Source organism: Pelecanus crispus, chromosome 7 (genome assembly GCF_030463565.1).
Source record: "Pelecanus crispus isolate bPelCri1 chromosome 7, bPelCri1.pri, whole genome shotgun sequence".
NCBI classification, from domain to species: domain Eukaryota; kingdom Metazoa; phylum Chordata; class Aves; order Pelecaniformes; family Pelecanidae; genus Pelecanus; species Pelecanus crispus.
The window spans coordinates 17592729-17612499 of NC_134649.1; the positions used below are offsets into that span (position 1 = coordinate 17592729).

Genomic DNA, 19771 nt, shown 5'->3' on the forward strand with positions numbered 1-19771 from the left:
TGAGCCGACAATGTGCACTTGCAACCCAGAAAGCCAACTGTATCCTGGGCTGCATCAAAAGAAGCATGGCCAGCAGGTCGAGGGAGGGGATTCTGCCCCTCTACTCTGCTCTGGTGAGACCTCACCTGGAGTACTGCATCCAGCTCTGGGGCCCTCAGCACAAGAAGGACATGGACCTGTTGCAGCGGGTCCAGAGGAGGGCCACAAAAATGATCTGAGGGCTGGAGCACCTCTCCTACAAGGACAGGCTGAGAGAGTTGGGGTTGTTCAGCCTGGAGAAGAGAAGGCTGCAGAGAGATCTGATTGCGGCCTTTCAGTACTGAAAGGGGGCCTATAGGAAGGACAGGGACAATCTTTTTAACAAGTCCTGTTGTGACAGGACAAGGAGCAATGGTTTTAAACTAAAGGAGGGTAGATTTAGACTGGATATAAGGAAGAAATTTTTTACAATGAGGGTGGTGAGGCACTGGAAAGGGTTGCCCAGAGAGGTAGTGGAGGCCTCATCCCTGGCAACATTCCAGGTCAGGTTGGCTGGGGCTCTGAGCAACCTGATCTGGTTAAAGCTGTCCCTGCTCACTGCAGGGGGGTTGGGCTAGATGACCTCTAAAGGTCCCTTCCAACCCAAAGCATTCTATGATTCTAGCCCTGTAAGCAAGACCAATGATAACACCCTGTAAGCAAGAGTGCTGATAACAATCCACAAGAGCTGGCTTTAAGATTCCTCTTGCGCCAGGGCTCAGACACCGTGGGTAACTCTGCAGCAGCCGATTGCGAGGATCCCACCCTGATTCACTTGACCCTCTGCTCCCAGACACTGGTCCCACAGCCACACCACAAGAGGCTGATGTGGGTCCCAGCTCCTCAGCTGCCACTGCTCCCTACTGAATGTGACAGGTTCAGACTACCTGTATTAAATCAGAGCTGTAAACTTCCCTGGCTGTGTTAATGACTACAGCAGGCAGCTAACAGCAGCAGCACTTGAGGAGCCAGCCAGCCCACACATTGACTTCTGCTGTCCCATCGCTGGGAGCAGTTACCTTCAGCAAAGCCCTGGGCAGATAGCTGGGGCAGTAAAGCATTACAGGCACACTGTTAAATCAGACAGAGCCTGTCTGTTAGACCCTTTGATATCCTCACTGGGGAGCTCTGACAGATGAAGTTCCTTGCAGTGCTCCCTCCTTGTCTGATCAACCCAGCATTCCTGCTTGCCTATCTGAATTCGAGAAGCTTTTACGGTTGTGTTTTGGGGGTTTTTTTAAGGCATTTTGATGATGGTTAAGATTCTTTAGGGTTAAAATTCTGCATTTGTTTGAAAGCGAGTTCAAGGTGTGACTAACTAACTGGACCTTAAAAAATTTAGAATCAAAATACTACCACAAAAACCAATAACAAACACATACAAACAGAAGGCATTGGTCACTGTTGCACAATGGTATGGTATAACACATTGCTATTCAAAGAGGGAACAAGTCTTCATTTGGCTCTTGAGCGACAATAATTTCACAGGGAAATTATGATTTCAGTACCTGCACTTAAGGACATGTTTTATATATTGCATTTTCAGCGTATTTCTCAATCTGGTTACTAATACAGTGGACTCACTCAATTGACATTTTTCCCATTGTTTCCCAAAATTAAATTTCATGAAAACAGAAATCTTCCCTCAGAATATGTTGGTTTTGCTGAAAATGGACAGAGAGAAGTCAAAATCATTTCCACTTCCTTGTTTCATTTCAATGCTGAAACATTTAATTTTACTGATTTTTTAAAAAAAAAATTGAAATGCTAATAATATTACAATCATACCTATATTTTTAAGCTTTGACAATACTGACCCCCAAAAATTTGGTACTTCAAAAATGTTTTGTATTCCTGGAAAATTTTCCCATTTTCAGTTTTTGCTAACACTTGCAGTGAAAACTAGTAGTCAAAATGTTAACACAGCAACAACACAAAGTGACCCTTTTCCTAAGACATACGGGGCAGAAACTGATATAGTCACAAAGCAGACAAATAACAAGTATCATTACAACTCACACCAAATTTTACATGAACATCAATCTGTTGTTTGTTTACAGATGCTTTAGCTCTTGTCAGTAATGTTAAAGCACCTCATATGCATTACAGAAAGCCCATGAGATATAAAAAGGGCATTTTAAACTGAACTTTAGAGTCAGGATCTAGACACAGAAAGATTAACTAACTTTCTCACTGTTAGATAGGAAATCTATGCAAGCCAGAAATCTAGGTCTGCATTCCACGCCCCCCTCTCCCTCAGAATACCAGTTCCAGTGCCTTAAGCCACATCACCATCAGTCATAGCTATCTGAGCGTAGGGCCAATAGCACTGTTCTGCCTTTCACCAGATCTGCATTTGGTGCATTATTTATAATTTTATTACTTCAGTTGATCAAAGTAATGGACTAGATGTTGACTTTTTAGCTGTTTTGGCAGCACTGTTGGAGGAACTTGAAATTATTAAGCAGATGTTCTGCAACATAACTGGGGGCTTGTTTTGCTCTAATGAGATACAGTATTTGTTACAATGAAGGAAATTGCTTGCGGATTTGCTATAATGCATTTTACATACACTGGGTTACATTTATATTGGAGTAATGAAAAAAAATACAGTAAAAGTCTATATTACTTTTCAGATCTGATGATGTCACCAGACTCATATTATTATATTTGAAAAAAAGATCAGGCTCAACTTTTTGAGGTCTGTTTCTGTTTTTATACTTGATATCCACCTCAGTGGTGTAATGGATCCAAACAGTTAGCTCTTTGTGATCTCTCTCCAGAGGGATCACTGTACTGTTTCAGCAGAACCAACCATAGTGAGTTGCACCTCAGTATTTTTAGGCCTCTGACCAAAATTATTCAGAAGCAGATCTCCTCTCCTTGCAGACATATGAGCAAATTTAATGCACAGTTTCTCTGGCTCTTTCAAACTTAATTTTAAATCTGTGCTGTTTGGATTTAAATTCAGAGTTATACAGTGCAATATGGAAAGCAAATTAACAAATTCACAAGTTGACTCCATGGACAAATGCCAGAGATTTGTATCTATCTGGGTGCAAAAGGGAGGACTGATCCAGAAAAATATTAGCAAGAATTGTCTCTCCTTTGTAAAAGACCTCAAACTGTGGCTTAGATATTTATTATGCTCCGTGCTTATAAAACTTCCAAGATGTCTAATGGAAACAGAGCACAATAGAAGCCAGTTCTGCTTTTCATTTTATATACTACCACTGGGAATCTCTTTCTTCTGATGTTCATCCATATTATAAGCTTTTCTTACACAGTGGGTAAGATTTTCCTTGCTTTGAAAATAGTAATTCATCATAACAAGAAGGAATATCAAGTGTATATAAATGCCAGTCCAACTACTTATGCTGGCTAAATTGGCAAAATCTTTTTAATTCTCTTCATAACACTCAGCACTTCCAAAAACCTCCTTTCAAAACATTAACAGAATCCTCCAGAAACACAGAAATACCTATATTTAAATAATAATGTGCAGCACAGGCACCCACGCTCATATTAATAAGTAACCTCATTTTTCTAGCAAACAGTTACATCAACGAGAGTTGTAAACTCTGTGCTCCTTTGAAATACTGGGAGATGAAGTTGGAAATTGTCAATCTGAGGGATTTTAAAGGAATGCCACATTAAAAAATAGGCTATAATACTTAATCCTTATGACCCCTCTGTAGTAGTTTATCTTTACAACCTCCCGTCCCTCCCCCACTCTTAAAGTCTTGTGCAGTGAGTCCAGTCTAACACTGAGCTTGGTGAGTCTCAGTAGGCAGCTTGAGCCACAGGCACTAACCTTGCAGGCTTTCATCTCATACCACAAAAGACAAGATAAAGTCTTCTCTCCTGTATCCCACAGAAAGAGGTTTTATCAGAATAAGAGAGGCTTACGCGAATGAGTTTTACCTTGTGTTTGCCACAGGCTAAAAGTACAGATATTACCAGTTAGCATGTTTCTGGGGATGTACTTTTGTTAAGTAGCAGTAACTCACAATCATGTCTTGTCTTCAACTTTACCACTACTGTGGCTCAGAGGCAGACACTGGGACAGCCCCTCCAGAAGTGACCTGGGCATCCCTGTAAACTGGTAAACCTACAATTATGGCCTTACCTGAGGGAGCTTGTATTGTCTAGTTTGGGCAAAAATTGCTTGTGCTTTAAGTGCCCTACACCATGCTTAAATGTCAATCACCAATAAGCCACCTACTATTAAAACACAGCAGCAGAAGACTCTCCAGACCTCAAACCTATTATCTTCTGTACTTGAGCAGGCTTCCTAAACTTTTCAGCTAGCCACAACTTCTGGATTTGTGAACTCACACCACACTGCTATTGGTAACTATGATCAAAGCTTCTGGCCACACTTGTAGACTGACCCAAACCTCAGTTTTGGAACTGATGAGTTAAAGCTAAAACATTTATAAGGCTAATCAGGTAAAATGCACAAATTTTACTGGAACCAGAACTTGTGTATCTACCTTTCCGTTATATGTAGGTGTTCATTTCTAAAATCCACACAATGCCACAGAAATTAGATTGAGAAAATAGAATTTTGCACCTAAATATTCCAGAAAGCGAAAGTGCAAGTTCTACTGCTGAGACTGTGCATGATTTTTGAGTACCCAAATGGAAATTGCAAACATAAATGTTGAGATTCACATCTGACTCCCTCTGAAATTAATGTTATCTTTCCTTTTGTATCAGCTGATACTGGAACAGGTATCAAAATGAACAAACCATAAATGAAAAGTATTTAATATATAATTCTTTCAATATAATGAAAAATACTCAGAAGAAATCAGTCTCCCAAAGTAGATGGGAAAGAGTCTGTATTTACTAGGACCCCTTTTATTGTTCATTTCTCCAAGAGTTACTTCAGTGTTTGGAGGTTTTTTGAACTAGGAATACATACAATATTTTGATTTTTTAGGAGAAATGTTAATACCTAAAAAGGTTCAACAGTAGAGCAAATGTTTCATTTACTAGTCACAATTTTAATTGCTCAGGAACACATATAGTAAAACAAAATACAGAGACAATTTGGGGACGCGTGAAGAAGGACGTAATTAGTCTCTGAGATGGTCCTAAAACCCCTTCTTTGCATACTTGTAATTCTTCACAGAATGAAAGAAAACTCTGAATCCCACATTTATGTGCCACTGCTTTCCAAGTCCCTGCCTGTACACTTACCCAACAGAACCAGGCACAGACTCAGCAAAAGCTCCTTGAACCTTTGAACAGAGTAGGGACACAGGTGGATTCTTTGAACTGAGTCATCTTTTTTCAAAGAAACTGTGAAAATTTCTAGTGGGGTCCTGAGCCTCCATGGAATTAGGTACATACCAGTTCTCTGAATACACAGAAATCTGGATATTATCAACTTGCAACAAAGTTTTGCAGGATCAGACCTCAGTTCTGTTCACTTTTTTAGTTACATGGTGAATTTTCTTCTAAATGACCTCATCCAAAACCCGCTGAAGTGAATGGGAAAAACTCCCACTAACCTCAACAATTCTGGGACTATTAGGACCTATAAAAAGTCACATTTATATTGCCTTCCTTTAACTTCAGCAGCAACCTGACTAGGAGCTCCGCAGCCTGCTACACACACAGCACCACATTAGGACAATCACTGTTGACCGGAGTAGATAAATGTGAAAGCTTTTTTGAAATTGAACACATGGAAAATATTATGAAACTATTTAAAACCTTTTGAAATGCATAATTGAATCAACAAAAACTATTTCCACATATAAACTGAGGCAAAGATAGTAATTTTAAAAAACTAAGATAGCTTAATAAGTATTTTTTAGTAGGGAGCCTCTTTTCTACTTTACTTACCAATTCACTTTATGTATTTTCTCCCTATGTCTCAATTATTCATTTCTTTTTAATCATGAAAAGAATATTCACCAGATATTTTTCCATTTTGCCTTCTAGGTTAACCAACCCACACTGCACAGAAGAAAGTGTTTAAAATCAAGAATATATACTTGATTTTAAAAACTGAAAATTGTACAAGAAATGTGTTGAATAAACATCATACATTTAACAGCAAAGATGGAACACATGCTGATAATCCTTTGCTTCACTGTTGCCCTGTTTATTCAATATCCCCCAAGGTTAATGTATAACATGTTAAAATGATTACACAGTCTCGACCTTGCAGCTCTGTTTTATTCTCCAGACTATTTCATGGATCTGGGAGACATGGCAGATCACTGGGGTTTGTGCAGGAAGTGCACACCTGCAGAACCCTGTGAGCCCTAAGTTTTCCCCCATTCTAATGCATTATACTACAAGAAATGGTTTTGCAGATCTGCATGACAAGGACTCCTAGGACTACAATCATAAAATCTGTAAAAAATAGTTTCCTTGTGAAGCTGTAAAATACATCTGTTCAGGGCACCTGAGCCTGCTTGTCTCTGTCTGCTACAAACGGAATTTACCACCAAAAAGAACAGATTTAGGAGAATTCAGACTAAGATTCACTTTTCGTAACCCAAAAGAGGTATAGGAATAACAATAGAATGCCTTCTTTACATTGGTGTTTTGCTATAAAGAAGCCAAAGGAAGATTTTGATCCAACAGCGAAGGAAAATTGTTGGACATTTTGGCTCTGAAGCTTAACAGAGAACTTTTCCCATGGACAGCTGGAGAAAAAAAAAAAAAAAAAGACATCATCATCTCAAAAAAGACTAGAGCATCCCAGAGCACTTATTCTACATATGTACTTGTATACAGTAACCATGCCAATGCAAACAGCACTAAAAAGTGGGAGAAAAGCTCCCTTTTGATAAGACAGTCAAGATACTTACTTTGCCCCCCTGTTCTCTCCCTTAGCTTGACAGACCTGACATACAAATGGACCTGATGCTACAAAATGAAATGGAAATTCAAAAAGACTATAATTCTACCACTGGGTAAGGTTGCCACACAACCCTTGCTAGAACTGACAAAAAAGAGGAATCAGCAGTATCTTTATTTCCTAATTCATACATGGCAGAGGTTTTGGCTCTCAAAGTTGTGCTTGGCACAAGATCCAAAACAGAGGACACAGAGAAGATGGAGACCCACCCCTGAAATTGCCCAAGGATGGTTAAATTTCTGGGGTATGTTAATTTAAAGCAACTTTGCTCTATGCTAATTTTCACTCCTGGATGATCATTTCCATAACCACACCCTCTGATTCAAAGTAGGACTCTGCTTCTAAGGTATTCGCATGCCCACCTTTATACAACCCAGACTGCTCCCCAAATCAAAGGGATCCAAATCCTTGGTTATCCACTTACAGCAAGTTTCAGACTGCTCTGCACAGCCACCAGGCACAATGAAGCTATATAAGAAATATAGAATAAAATCATAGAATCAAAGAATTGTTTAGGTTGGAAAAGACTGTTAAGACCTTCAAGTTAACCTAGCACTGCCAACTCCACCACTAATCCATGTCCCTAAGCACCACATATACATGGCTTTTAAATACCTCCCAGGATGGGGAATCAACCACCTCTCTGGGCAGCCTCTTCCAACGCTTGACAAGCCTTTCAATGAAGAAATTTTTCCTAATATCCAATCTAAACCTCCCCTGGCGCAGCTTGAGCCCATTTCCTCTCATCCTATCACTAACTACTTGGGAGAAGAGACCAACACCCACCTCACTACAACCTCCTTTCAGGTAGTTGTAGAGAGCAATAAGGTCTCCCCTCAGCCTCCTCTTCTCTAGGCTAAACAATCCCAGTTCCCTCAGCCGCTCCTCATAAGGCCTGTGCTCCAGACCCTTCACCAGCTTTGTTGCCCTTCTCTGGACACGCTCCAGCATCTCAATGTCCTTCTTGTGCTGAGGGGCCCAAGACTGAATACAGTATTCCAGGTGCGGCCTCACCAGTGCCAAGTGCAGGGGGACAATCACCTCCCTGCTCCTGCTGGCCACACTATTCCTGATACAAGCCAGGATGATGTTTGCCACCTTAGCCACCTGGGCACACTGCTAGCTACATATTCAGCCGGCTGTCAACCAACACCCCCAGTCCCTTTTCTGCCAGGCAGCTTTCCAGCCACTCTTCCCCAAGCCTGTAGCGTTGCATGGGGTTGTTGTGACTCAAGTGCAGGACCTGACACTTGGCCTTGTTGGATCTCATGCAATTGGCCTCAGCCCATCAACCTGGCCTGTCCAGATCGCTCTGTAGAGCCTTCCTACCCTCGAGCAGATTGACACTCCCACCCAACTTGGTGTCATCTGCAAACTTACTGAGGGTGCACTCAATCCCCTCGTCCAGATCATTGATGAAGATATTAAATAGAACTGGCCCCAAAACTGAGCCCTGGGGAACACCGCTTGTAACTGGTCACCAACTGGATTTAACTCCACTCACCACAATTCTTTGGGCTCAGCCATCCAGCCAGTTTTTTACCCAGCGAAGAGTACACCTGGCCAAGCCACGAGCAGCCAGTTTCTCCAGGAGAATGCTGTAGGAAACAGTGTCAAAGGCTTTACTAAAGTCTAGGTAGATAATATCCACAGCCTTTCCCTCATCCACTAAGTGGGTCACCTTGTCGTAGAAGAAGATCAGGTTGGTCAAGCAGGACCTGCCTTTCATGAACCCATGCTGGCTGGGCCTGATCCCCTGCTTGACCTGCACATGCCTGTTGAGCATACTCAAGATGAACTGCTCCATGATCTTCCCAGCACCAAGGTCAGTCTGACAGGCCTGTAGTTCCCCGGATCCTCCTTCCGGCCCTTCCTGTAGATGCACATTACATTTGCTGACCTCCAGTCAACTGGGACCTCCCCAGTTAGCCAGAACTGCTGATACAAGATGGAAAGTGGCTTGGTGAGCCCTTCTGCCAGCTCCCTCGGTACCCTTGGGTGGATCCCATCTGACCCCATAGACTTGTGTGTGTCTAAGTGGTGCAGCAGGTTGCTAACCATTTCCCTTGGATTATGGGGACTTCATTCTGCTCCCTGTCTCTGTCTTCCAGCTCAGGGGGTGGGTACCTGGATAAAAACTGGTCTGACTATTAAAGACAGCGGCAAAGAAGGCACTAAGTACCTCAGCATTTTCCTTATGTTTCCCCCCACATCCAATAAAGTATGGAGATTCTCCTTAGTCCTCCTTTTGTTGCTAATGTATTTATAGTAACATTTTTTATTGTCTTCTATGGCAGTAGTTAGATTAAGTTCTAGTCGGGCTTTGGCCCTTCTAATTTTCTCCCTGCATAACCTCAAAATACGCTTGTAGTCCTCCTTGGTTGTCTGCCCCTTCTTCCAAAGGTGGTAAACTTGAGGTTTTTTCCTGAGTTCCAGCAAAAGCTGCCTGTTCAGCCAGGCCAGTCTTCTTCCTCACCGGCTCGTCTTTTGGCACATGGGGATGGCCTGCTCCTGCGCCTTTGAGATTTCCTTCCTGGAGAATGCCCAGCCTTCGTGGACTCCTTTGCCCTTCAGGACTGCCTCCCAAGGGACTCTCCCAACCAGTGTCCTGAACAGGCCAAAGTCTGCCCTCTGGAAGTCCAAGGTAGCAGTTCTGTTGACCCCCCTCCTGAATTCTCCAAGAATTGAAAACTCTTATCATTTTGTGATCACTATGTCCAAGACCGCCTCCAACCATCGTATCACCCACAAGTCCTTCTCTGTTAACAGCGGGGTGCTTTCCCTAGTTAGCTTCCCGACACAGCTGGTGAGTGAGCCATCTTCCACACACTCCAGGAGCCTCCTAGACTGTTTCCTCTCTACTGTACTGTATTTCCAGCAGACATCTCGTAAGTTGAAGTCCCCCATGAGAACAAGGGCTAGCGATTGTGAGACTTCTCCCAGCTGCTTACAGAATTTTTCATCTGCCTGTCCATCCTGGTTGGGTGGTCTATAACAGACTCCCACCATGATATCTGCCTTGTTGGCCTTCCCCTGATTCTTATCCATAAACACTCAACTCTGTCGTCACCATCATTAAGCTCTAGACAATCAAAACACTCCCTAACATACAGGGCTATCCCACCGCCTCTCCTTCCTTGCCTATCCATTCTGAGGAGTTTTTATATATAAATATATATATGGACTGTTACAGATTACATGGGGTCATATACTGTTGGTTCATGTAGTCCTGATAATTAAAGACTAATTAAAGACTTTGCTTGACAGTTAAGTCAGACGTTGAGAAAGCTGTGATAAAGCTGCTAAGTACTTTACACCAGTAGGTTGGCTTTTGTGGATCAAAGTATTCCATTGATTCATTTTTATAGGGGGGTGGGGGCGGGTTTTTTTTAAATTCATTTCTGAATATTGGGTGTCTGTATCTTGTTCCAAGGGCCACTAACAGGTAAAAATCTACCTTAGAAATTCAACAAAGATGTTGTTTAGTCATTTGCAGAAGAACAAACAAAATTAGAGAATATTACAGTGGAAAAAAAAATCTTGGGATTTTTTTTCAGTTCAAGTCAGGAGTGTATGCATTTGCATGGCATTTCTCAGAGACACTTGCACACTATCAGGTAATTTGTTGATGCTGCAGACATGAATACTGATCTGAAGCCATGGAGGTCTTGCTGTTGGTAGCAAGTGGAGGGAGTCAAGACAAATTTTATCAAAGTAAGCTTAAAAGGATCTATACCACTCACTTCCACATGTGCTTTGCAAAAATCAAATCTTCCTTCTACATTCTATTCTAGCCTAACAATCTTCATTACCACACAATCTGGATATGATTTTGTTTCTAAATCTGAGCCTGAAAGCCACAACATCTGTCCTTAAATTTCTGCTCCCACCAAAGGAACTAAGAAGTGTGCTTTGAAATGAGGGCATAATACTTCCCGAGATGTTTACCCAACTTGCAATTAATGCAACTAGGCAGGTCAGATACTCTAAAATAAAGCAGTAAATATGGGTCACCTGGATACAGAAGATAACTTCTCTTCTATAGCAAAGCTAGGATAAATTTATGTAAACCCTGTAAGATTAGGACAGATATGGCTTGTCAGCTCATCTCCTTTCTCTCACTTTCCTGTCTTCTTAAAAATACATTGTGTTTACATGGTTTACATTCAAGTCCACTTTGGACTGTACTGAGATTTCTGCTGAACGATAACATTCAATGGATGTCATTTCCCATTTTCCTAAAGGCACTAACAACCCTTTCCAGTTCTTGAGGGTCATCCATGCGTCCATCTATAAACACCCAAATCTTCCTGCTGTCATCCCTTTTAACCCATTTTCCCCTCCAAAGTAAGAAAAGTAGATGGGGAAATTGAGGTAGAAACATTACAACATGCAGTGCATGTGACCTATTGCAGGGAACTGATTGGCTTCATACATCAGAAGATGGTCCCTACTTAAAATAGTACAGTTAAAAATACGTATGCATTATTATTTGAATTGTAACAGACCACAGACTCCCAGGTAAAAGCCAGGCTCTAATATCACTAAGCTTCTTAAAAATGCAAATCAAAACATGTATATTAATAACATTATATAGGAAGAGTAACTACAAAAGGTAAGTTGCCATGTGGAAGCATTAGGTTTCCATATATATAAGTATCTAAGCATATTTTTTTATGAAAGCTTTCTATAGAAGTAGTTACATATTTCAGCAATACACAGGATATTTACAATTTCCAGGTCAAGTTCAACACAACAGATGTTCAGGAAGCAGATTTATTGATGAAGTCAAAGAAATGCCTCAGATACTTTAGCACAGCAATACTTTTAAAGCTTTGCAAACTTCCATCTGCCTTCTCTTGTGATCCATTCACAAACAGGGAATAAATAAAGGCCAAAAAAGGGACATAGTATAAATGAACTTCTTGTTCTAGTGCATTTGAATAAATTCTAGTCTCATTAGTGAGCAACATTTCAAAGAGATTTCAGTTAAAAATGAAATAGAATTTTCAGTAATGTGTGAAAAATGGATACTTCACTGCCTCAGATAGGATTTCCAAAGAGTCTAAAGGAAATCAGAGCTCATATTCCATCAGAATTCAAGAAGAATTGTATGCCTGTACTGCTTAAACGCCTGTCAATAATTTCAGGTATATGCTTCAGAATGTCTTGTCTTATACTAATCTGCTACTGGCTTACTGTTCAGTTTAATGTTACTCATTTGCTAAGTAACTGTTCCTGAAACAGCTGGAGATTAAGACTGATCCAACTTAAAAGTAGCCTAACAGAAAATAGAAAAGGCCAAGCAAAGCAAACTGCAGTGTGTTTCATGTGTCAACTCATGCAGCAGTTGAAGACCTGAAGCCATCAGTTCTCATAAAATCCAAAACAGGACAAAGTTTTCACTAGATTTTTTCCAATTTTATTTCCTAAATCTCAAATCATGCTAGATCATAACCCTGAAGAAAAGTGCATGTGAAATGTACATGTGAACAGCATGTAGAAGGGAATTCTATCAGCGTAGTTGTTTAACACTTATTTTAATTGATAGGCATATATTTAGACTTTTGGTTTGCAGGAAGGAACTGAGACCAACTCCTAGACAGTTTTGGTTTTTTTTTCTTTTCTACACACATACTACAAACAAGGAAAAAAAAACAGGTGGTAATAATCCCTTTGGGTTTTTGTGATGAAATGTAAGAATGCCAATTCTGTTATTACCTACAGTCTGTTACTTATCATTAGAGAAGTGTGCACTATTTGAGTTGTAGCTAATCAACAAATACAAACACCATCTACTCATTACATTTCAAACCTCCCAAAACTCTGTCTCTTGCCTCTTTGATCAATCTGTCTGGCATTTCACATAGAACAGGAATAACAAAAAAAAAAAAATTGCCATAAAAATACAGTCCATGCAATTAAAGTACAAGCTTCAATAACAGCTAGCCACAAAACGGAATAAAAGCAATCAAGAAGATTTCTAACAGGTGGAGGCAAAAAAAGAAAAAAAATTCAGAGAAGTATGGTCTATTGTGATGAAAAATTAAGACTTCAAGCAGCTGCCTCATTGAATATACCTTGCAGCTGGATGAACCGCAGCACAGCTGGATTATTTCTTGAGATACTATGTATATACTCAAACAACTGTATGTTCACTAACTAGAAGTAACTTACTAGAGAAAGTATAAATAAAACAGTAAGACTTCTTGTCCTTTGGCTGAAAAAAATAGGTTGTCAAAGTATTGCACACAAAACTCAGAGAATACTAGCGCAGCACAGCTTATCCTGAGCCACAAGAAACCGGCAGTTACAAATGAGGAAGGCTAAGAGTTCATAAACTAGGACTACATTACCTTTGCTCCTCAAGGACTGCACTCCTCTAAGCCAAGAAATCACAGGCATTCAGGAAACACACACCAGGGCCTACCTTACTAATCTTATGGAAGAATGAATTCTCTAATTACTCTAAACTGAAGTTCCATTTCCAGTTAACCTAAAAAGATGACATGAATGTTATGTTTCTCTGTATATATCAAACTTTACAATGCTTCTAGAATGATTTTATATTAAGATGTAATAAAATCCAACAATGGACACTGAATCAATGCTTGCACTAATAGCATGCATATAAACAACATATAGCTATAATTTGTTTATACACATATCTCACAATTCTAACAGAAGAAAAACCAACACACTGAACCACTGAAAACAAGTATAATATATTCAGGTTTGGCCCAGAATATTCATTGATTTGCAAGATTACACAACGCCCAGTAGGCCACATTTATATCTGGCCCCAAAACTTACTGAAAAATTATTTGTGCGTATTTGGTAGCTATATACAAATAGTCACACGTAATAACAGAAAACTTAGAAGCAACATCTAGAAATCTGACAAGACAAGAGAAGTGTTACTTGTCAGAATTTTGATATTCATTTAGCAGACTTACAAACACTCCCAGGAAGGGATGTCCTGAGGTTTGCTAGTTCTGGTGGATGATTTCTGCTGATCAACTGAAAGGAAAATGCTCCACAAAACATCTTATTGACAAGACATTAAAACGGAATAAATGGTTTCCTCACAAGCCTATATACCTTTGTCTGCACAAAGCCCAAGCAAATGAGCCAAAACCTCCCAAACCCTGAAACATCAGCAAAACTCCTCTGTGCCTACAGCCGGTTGTCAAGGACCTGTAGGCAGTGTCTGCACTGTCCTGTTAACTGTATTCCCTATAACAACTCTCTGAAGCCAGCCCTCTCTGACTTCTGGGTACTCCATTGCAGAAGTGCTTAATGCTACTTGCACCTCTCTGTAACTGACCAAGATTTTTAAAAGGTCAATTAGGCTTTTTCCATTTTATAATTACTTAAATCATATTAATCAGAGCTCATTCAGTGTCATCAATTACCAACAGATTGGAGAAGTTTCTTAGCAACTTAACATCTTAAGTTGGGCCACTATATTTTGATCTGTTATGAGAAGCTATTTTGTCATTCAAAATGAATGAAATCTCTTGTTACAAATCCAGCAACAACAAACACAAATAAATAAATGTAGCGGCCCTGCATTAGTCTTCAGTCTCCATCCTACTACCAAAAATGAATTCCATCTAAATCATAAATGCCTCTTGTCTGACACAAAGTACTGAAGTTGCGGTATTTGCTAGACACCTGTAGAAGTTATAAATTTCATTTTCTTAAGAGCTTATATTTTTCACAGCTGTAGCTGGGAGACATCTATAGCTAGAAGTCAGGTTACTAGAAGGTACTTTAAACCAAAAGTAAACTCAGAAAGGATTTTACAGCATGCACAGATCTACCTCTACAGTGAGTTCTCCTCTGAACACAGCACAGGCTTCAGGATGGGGCGCTGACATGAAAGTAATTTTAGAGAAAGAGTACCATGAATTCCAGTGTGAAAAACGTACAGACCAAATATCCTTCCATCCATTCAATGTTTAGATTTTGATACATTTCAAGTAAACAGAAGCCAGCTGAAATTCCCTGACCACCCTGCCACAAGGTTGGGTGCTGACACCCGGTGCCTGTCAGCATCTTTCGCTCCAGCTGATTTTGAATCACTCCTTATGGTGCCCATCAGTAGTTAGGTTTGGCAACAGCAGTATTGGGCGAGACTGGGGACGCATTGTTCCCCCCACAGAAAATGCAGCAGTGACATTAGTGCTATTTCATATACGCTACCACTGCTTTCAGCTACAGGAATTTTTATCCCAGTTGAAACTCAGCCTGACTCGAACCCTGCTCTGAAGAGCAATGTGGTGTACAGGCTCCGCACAACTTTCATCTCTCAGCAATCAAACAGAAAAACAAAGAGAAGTCATATGAGGAAGCCAGACCTGGCAATCAGAAGGAACCGAATGAACTCCGCCAGGCCTTCGAGATATCCCTCTCGCTGCCAGAGTTCACCTACTCTGGCTGACCCTGCAGGTCCCGCGCAGGTGAAAGGTGCTGCCCTTGAGGCCAGCCCGTCTGCTAACAGCAGGGAGCGGCGGCCTCTCCACGCACTCTGCACAGGCCTTCAGGTTCCAGTGACTATCTGCCAGCAACAAACTATTTAAACAGCTTTCAAGATCTGAGCATGGCTCCGTTCCTAGAAACTCATCTGGCTTGATACAGTATTTTAAGCCAAAGACATCTTGACTCTACCAAGTGGAACTAAATCATCTGTACAGCCACCACTATGATGATCCTTTAGCCACGTCCTCATTCCTATTATTAGCTTTGTTAGCTAGTGTCCAGTGAGCTCTAACATAAATTACAGCTGCACATGTAAAATAACACATACATTTGAAACAGCAAGAATTCCCACTGTCGGTGCGATGCAGGTAAATAAGCACACTGCCCTGCAAACAAGCACATTCACCTGAAAGGGGAGCACTGAAACTAGAGCTGGCTTTCATCAAAAAGCAAACAAAAATGTCGTTTGGAGGAAATGCTTGGTCAAGTCTGCATTTTAGAAAACTTCCCATTAAAATTTGGCTCTAAAATAACAAAATGAAAAATATTCAAAAAAGAAAACAGAATAATTTCCATGAAAATTTTACATTTCTTTTACTATGAGGGAAGGGGGCAAAGCCTCAGTATCTTTTAGGGGCAAATCATGTCTGACTTTCAGTGGACCAGACTGCAATTTGCAAAACCCTCTTTTTTCTCTGTTTTAAGAAAGTGAAATTGTCTCTCAGGAGAAAATGCTCAAACTTTGCAGTATTTTTCTGCTTGTAAATCACTACATTTAAAAGGAAGAAAAAAAGCCAAGTCTCCAAAGAATACATTTTTAGCTATTTCAAGTTTTACCCACTGGAGATGCAATCACCACTCCTCCCAGACTTCGAAGTCCTCTTCCACTTGCGAAGCAGGCAGAGGCAGTCCTGCCGGTGGCTCCCCTTGCTGGTTACCACGCCAAAGAGCCGCACAGGCCAGGAAAGCCGAAGCCCCTGCAGGACTCTGCATCTAAAGAGAGCAGAGCGCGCAGTGCCGAGCCACAGCGTGCTCTTTGCATGTGTGCCACTCCTATGCCTGCCTGCCCAGCACAGGTGTAATTCTAACTGCTGTAACAGAAACCCATGGCTAGGATTGCAGTATTAAATATTGTCTATTACAAAAGCCTGGTTGTCATTATCAAACAGAACGCAAAGCAAGAGGGCCTGCACTTGACCAGGATTTTCTGCAGTTGTTGATTTGAAAATACCACATTTGACAATGTATTTTGGGTGCATAAGACTATCCAAGGTATCCTCCTGAAGATGAAGTATCAGACAGAGATTTTCCTGGAGAGGACTTTATTTCTTCTTTAACCTTTTACAGGATTTCTGTCCAAAAAAATCTGCACTTGTCTACCTCCTCTCAAAAAATGCAATTATTCTTCACTAAGAGAGACTCCTGTGGTCAGATTCCCACTGAGCTATCCTTTTCAATGAACCAATAGGGTTTCTCCTTTCAACAGATTCTTTTCATACAGCCATCAAAATATGGTTATGAATTTTTCACCACAATTAAAAATAAAAGTTAGCTGAAATAAAGAGTTCAAATTAAAGAGTTCAATTACCAGAATGATTAAAACGTTTATTGCTTCTGTAGATTTAAACTTTCTTACAGGTTTCATGGTCACATCACTGTGATGTTTTCCCTCTGTCACAACTGAATCCTTCCTCTCAAATCCTGCCCTTAAAGTCATTATGTGCTATTGGTTCTCCAACACAAACTAGGTTTTTTTCATCAAATATTCTAAATTCATAGGGTTTATAGTCCCTTTAACATGGCTTTTTTAAGAAAGACAAAAGTTTGTGTTGGATCAGTAGCAGATAAAACAGGGGTTAGAAAAGCAGCTGCACCAATCTGAACAAGGGAGAAATAAAAATATGTGTGTATCTTAAAAATAATAATAATTACACTTAACTCAACATCAAGACAGGGCTGTAAATTAGGGTTTAGCTGCCCTTAATGATCCAATGTAAACATTAGGAGCAAGTGTGCTATGCAGGGGAGGGAAAAAGAAATGACTGTGGCATGTTTTAGATCCTCTGAGTCATCTTTCCTGGCACAGGCCAGGGTGAGTCAAAGCTGTTGTGCAGGAAGGAAGGAGATGGAGGTAGGCTGAGCTGGCTCAGCATTGGCTGTGTCTTGTCAATAGCAGTTTGAAAAGGGATGCATCAAAGCTAATACATCATAAGTCTTTGGGGCCATGTTGTAGGAGAAGTCATGCTGTCCACAGAATATGCCTTCAGCCACGTGCTCGCTGGGGTACCAAGCTCTTTTGTCTGCCTAAATGCGTGGTACAAAGTGCCAAAGTTGTACAGCTCTGAAACTTCCTTTTGGGCAACTTCACAATGCCAAACATGACTTTAATTAAAAGCAGAGTATATATTGCATGTTCATAATTTGAGATAAAGAGGTATAGCTCTGCAAGTCTTCACTATATCCACAACAGATAAAACCAGGACTGAGGCATGACTACATTAGAAACAAACATTATTAGATCAACTGGGAGTTAGATATGAACCTACCTGAATCTGCACTGACTCATGTTGAGCTGTAAAAAAAGGTAAGATCAATTGTGGATCAAAGCTGCTCATCTAAAGGAACTACAGAGAGCAGGCCAGCATGCTAATTACCCACAGAAATGTCCATTTCTGGGTATAGGAAAAAGGAACTTCATACACTTGCAACACTCCTTGAGTCCCCTGAAAAATAGACAAACAATGGCTTCTAATACTTCCTTCAGCACATCTTTGGAAGGGTCTCTATTGTTACAAAATAGGCATTTTGCCTTTGTGCAATAAGGCAAGGCACAGAACCCTGAAAGCTGGCTCAGAGAGAGCTATTCACACAGTGCAGTCCAGCAAGGGGTTCCCTTGGTCCCTAAGAGCAATACAGTGACAGCAGCACGTGCCGTCTTCCAGCTGACACACCCAGCTGCAGCCCTACACAGACGCGCTTTTCACTGCTTTCACTTCAAAACTTAGTTATCAGGCTCTATACTACAGGACAGGCATGACCTCAGTTTATTAACAGCAAAAAATCACCAGTAGCTATCACCCTTTTCTCCTTCTAAACCTATTAGGATAGAGGGAGGGCAAATAAAAATATGAGAACCAGGAGGAATCCCTCCCCATCATAAAAGAACCTTTCCCATTCCTTTTCCAAATCTCTTATTTTGCCTCCCTTTTGGAGCTGGGAAAGCAACTTAACACAATGAGTTAAAGACTGAGTAGGACATACGCAGAGCACTAATTGCCCCAGAGCAGATCACTGACACTGAAGATGTGCATAATCAGGTAAAACTTGCGGCTACATCAATTTTAGGACGTACAGGGGCAGTGAGTTGCCATAAAGATAAACCATAGTACACTGAAGCCTTTATTTGTAATGAAGTCTTCCAGCAAAGGGAAATCCCAGGAAACACTGACTGTAAGACATTAAAAGCCATGGCATAATGTATTACTTCTATTTAATTCTGTGGCAATGTATTATATGTAGCTACTTACACAGAAGGCAATAAAAGCCATATTCAAGAGACACTTAAAAAATACAGGTAAATTCTCTTCCTTCTACTTTGTTCTTCTCAAATCTAGAAAGGATAAGTAGATATATCCTGCATTTTAAAATTTTAAGGTGAGACTGTGCCTCCATTTGGAGGGGAGACATTGCACAGAACGTGGTACAGAGCACACATAGCCTGTTGGTAAAGGAGTCTGTGGGTAATGAAGTCATCATTGTACTCTCCTACTAGTGATTCACACCAAGTGATAGAATGGCGTCAGAATAAAGGCAGCTAGTCCACAGTACGTGTACATATTTCTCTGTGCATAAATCCTCTTTGGCTTTTGAAGTTTTGTGGAAAACAACCTTTAAAAAATGTTAACTTAAAAAATAAGACATGAACTAAATTCCTCTGAAAACCAGAGACATATTTGAAGAATAAATTATTTGCCTCATAAATAATCACAAATCTCAACTGAGGTGGGCCCAGCTCTTGTTTACAGAAAGGCAAACAAAATAAATAACTATTTCACAAAACATGTTTCTGGAGCAAGGTTATAACCCCCAACTGACTGAGATTTTATCCTTCAAGGGTTAGGACTCTAGAGGGGTGGCAGACCACTACTAGAGCTGCTGCTGCTTTGTGTTCCAGAACAATCACTTCAACAAGCAGCTGGGGAAGTCCATAGCACAGGTATCCCTCCCACAGTCACCATCCCAGCTGTTAAACATACCATTAGAAAATACAAATTAGACAGCCAGAGAGTCCTGAAATGAATGCATAAGGATCATGAGTCACTTGCTAAGCTGGCATAAAAAAAACTTTAACTCCATTTACTGAAATGGAGCCATAGTGAGCAT

The 19771-nt window shown here is 40.6% G+C and overlaps 1 protein-coding gene across 1 annotated transcript in view; it reads right to left on the bottom strand.

Moving 5' to 3' along the window:
• The window catches only part of THSD4 (thrombospondin type 1 domain containing 4), a 323270-nt gene that overhangs the window by 246112 nt on the left and 57387 nt on the right, over positions 1-19771 (bottom strand). The window lies entirely within an intron of this gene.